The sequence below is a fragment of the Lathyrus oleraceus genome, chromosome 1, assembly GCF_024323335.1.
Source record: "Lathyrus oleraceus cultivar Zhongwan6 chromosome 1, CAAS_Psat_ZW6_1.0, whole genome shotgun sequence".
Taxonomy (NCBI): domain Eukaryota; kingdom Viridiplantae; phylum Streptophyta; class Magnoliopsida; order Fabales; family Fabaceae; genus Lathyrus; species Lathyrus oleraceus.
In genome coordinates, this window is record NC_066579.1 from 46,819,598 (window position 1) to 46,823,069 (window position 3,472).

The 3,472-nt window shown below is 41.6% G+C and overlaps 1 non-coding gene across 1 annotated transcript; it reads right to left on the reverse strand.

Annotated features, from left to right (window-relative positions):
• Window positions 1-2,502: 2,502 nt before the first annotated feature.
• Window positions 2,503-2,609, reverse strand: LOC127116207 (small nucleolar RNA R71). Its single transcript, XR_007801178.1, has one exon. It is a non-coding gene; the product is annotated as a small nucleolar RNA R71 (small nucleolar RNA).
• Window positions 2,610-3,472: the final 863 nt, after the last annotated feature.

The window sequence follows — 3,472 nt, forward strand, 5'->3', positions numbered from 1 at the left end:
CTTCTCTCATTTGTCTCTTGCTCAACCTTTTACTTATTTTATTTATTTGCAATTGGTAGTATAATTACTCACAACACAAAAACCAAAGGCTTTTGTCTAATTGAAACAATCTATAAACTCTGTATCGTCAAGCAGTCCTTGAGATCGACAAACGGGGAATTTCCCTTTTATTACTACAGTGAGAAAAATAGTACACTTGCTATTTTCCCATCACGTAGGCAGGAGGTTGTGAGCAATCTCTCTGGGCAACCTTTTTCTTTTTTGTGTGTTTTAAGGGTTCACCCTTCTTTTCTTTTTTGCGTTTGTTCATCCTTTCCCCTGTTAAGGGGAACTACGTCGCCCTGATTCTTATACCAGATGAGATACGTAGGCACGAGGTTGCGAGCAATCTCTCCGGGCACCCTTTTCTTTTTTTTGAGTCTGTGTTTGTTCACCATTTTATCTATTTTGGTGTGAGTGCTTGTTTGTCCAGCGTGGGCGTGTGTGGTATGTTTATACCTTGGGGATTTCTTCTGTTACCATTCGGGGTTCACATTGGGGTTCATTTGTGATGATGGTTGTCACTCACTTGGGGTTCATTTGTGACGGTTGTCACTCACTTGGGGTTCATTTGTGATGATGGTTATCATCTTTGGGGTTCATTTGTGACGGTTGTCACTCACTTGGGGTTCATTTGTGACGGTTGTCACTCACTTGGGGTATATTTGTGACGGTTGTCACTCACTTGGGGTTCATTTGTGATGATGGTTATCATCTTGGGGTTCATTTGTGACGGTTGTCACTCACTTGGGGTTCATCTTTGTGACGTTTGTGGTGATTATCCACTTGGGGTTTATTTGTGGTGACTGATTGGATAGTTAGTTACTTTGTTGGGGTTCGCATGGAGAACCTTTTCTTTGGTGTTCACTGGTTAGCGTTTGTTATTGTTCAGAGTCGGATGTAAGTCTATGTATTGGCATTCTGTTTCCTTTTGTTGCTTATTGTTAGGAGTCGGATATAAGTTCGTGTATTGGCATTCTGTTTCCTTGTTGGTTTTTGTTTGGAGTCGGATATAAGTCCATGTATTGGCATTCAGTTTCCTATTGGTGTTTGTTGTTGGGAGTCGGGTGTAAGTCCATGTATTGGCATTCTGTTTCCTTTTGAGTGTTTCTTTTGACGTCTCAGCATCCCTTTTTGGTGTCTTGTTTCGGCGTGCGTTAGCCGAGCTACGAGTGCTCTAATTCTCCTCTGGATAGAGAAGATACATAGGCATAGGATGCGATATCCTAGCGAGAATGTCTCCCTTTCCCCGAACTAGATTGACTCTGATGTTTGTTTCTGACAAACTACGTAGGCCCAGGATGCGACATCCTGCCGAGTCCACTTCCTCCGTTTTCTTCCCCCACCTGTTTATCGTTCTAGTTTGTGCAGTATTTTTGAGCAGTTTTTATTAGCAACCCATTTCCTTTCCTTTAAACTTCTTTTGAGCGTGGATCCCGTCGAGTACGGCGGACGTGAGGGGTGCTAATACCTTCCCCTTGCGTAACTGACTCCCGTACCTTGTAATCTCTGGTCGTAAGACCGTTCCTTTCCCTTTCTTAGGTTAGTCATGCGCTCCCTTTCCGTCATAGGATGAATAGCATCGGTGGCGGCTCTGTATTTTTTCCGCCGGTTGTTTTTCGCGTTGCGACACAAAGTAGGAAACACTGCCCATAAGTAGCTCTATTAGCAAATACTTGGATTATTAATTGATTACGTGAATTACATTCGACCCTATCTTTATTAATTAATCTTTATTTAAAACTTTATTTTCAATTTCACACTCCAAAAAACCTATTTTGATTGCATTTTAAAAACACCATAACAATAGATAACGATAGATTGACACTTGGTCTCTGTGGATTCGATAATCTTTTATATTACTCTGACGCGTTCGTATACTTGCCAAAGCACGCATCAAGTTTTTGGTGCCGTTGCCGAAGACCAATTTCGTCAAATTTCATTTTCCTGTTGTTTTATTGTTTCGACTTAGGCTATTTCCCGCCGGTCAATGCGAAGAACTCGCAGCACCTGAAGTTTAAGCTTAGTATACCCTCTGGCGGAACCTGAACGTTACGCTCGCACACGTTTATTCTTTCATACAATTAAGAGAGCTATGGCCGAAGATCAAAACCAAAGACCTCTTAAGGATTTCTCTCAACCATCAAATGAAGAACCTAGTTCTAGTATAGTAAACCCAACCATACCAGCTAATAATTTTGAACTTAAACCATCCCTACTGAGAATTCGCGGGTCTCGCAACTGAGAACCCAAACCAACATTTAAAAATATTTCTTCAATTAGCAGATACTTTTAAAAACCAATGGAGCTTCTCCTGAGGCAATACGTTTAAGATTATTTCCTTTTTCCCTCAGAGATAAAGCCCTATCATGGTTAGATTCCCTTCCACCCAATTCCATTACGACTTGGGATAACCTTAGAAGAGTTTTTCTTGCTAGATATTTTCCCCCGAATAAAACCGCCATTCTTCGAAACCATATAACTAGATTTACCCAAAACCAAGGAGAATCTTTGTTTGAAGCTTGGGAGAGATATAAACAGTTGTTACGAGCATGCCCACATCATGGCTTAGAAAATTGGTTAATCATTCAAACCTTCTATAATGGACTTCATTACAACACAAAGATGACCATCGACGCTGCCGCAGGCGGTGCTCTGATGAAGATATGGCTCAAAATCATCAATCATGGGGAGTCGAACGAGCGACAGTTGAGAAGAAGGAAGCCTAAGGAGGAGTGCATGAACTAAGCTCTATAGACATGATGCAAGCAAAAATGGACCCATTAGCCCTTAAAGTTGAGCATATGTGCATAAACCCGAATACTGTAGCCGCAGTTTCGTCGGATTGTGAGATATGTGGAACCAAAGGACACCAATCTGCAGAATGCAGTCTGTTAAATGAAACCCACTATGAGCAAGTGAACTACACCCAAGGGAACCCATACTCGAATACCTATAACCCTAGATGGAGGAATCATTTGAACTTCTCCTATAAAAACAATAACCCTATTCAAAATGATACAACTCCGAGACCTAGTTATCAAGCCCCTAGATCAAATCAACCTATGCAACCTGTACCACCAAAGCCTATCCTTGAGAAAATTATGGAAAATTTTATCACCGCTCAAACCCAACAAAACAAGGAGTTCATGAACCAAAACATTCATGTTAACAAATTGATTACCCAGTTAGGAACCAAGGTTGACCAAATAGTTACTCATACCAAGATGCTTGAGACCCAGATCTCTCAGGTAGCTTTAAACCAAGCCCCTCAGACTACACCTGGAGGACAATTCCCTGGACAACCTCAACAAAATCCGAGAGGACAAGCCAATGCCATTACCCTACAAAGTGGGAACGCTTATGATGAGCCACCAAACCCTAGATTGAGTGAACCCGAAACTTCTAAGGAATGTACCAAACCCACGGACGA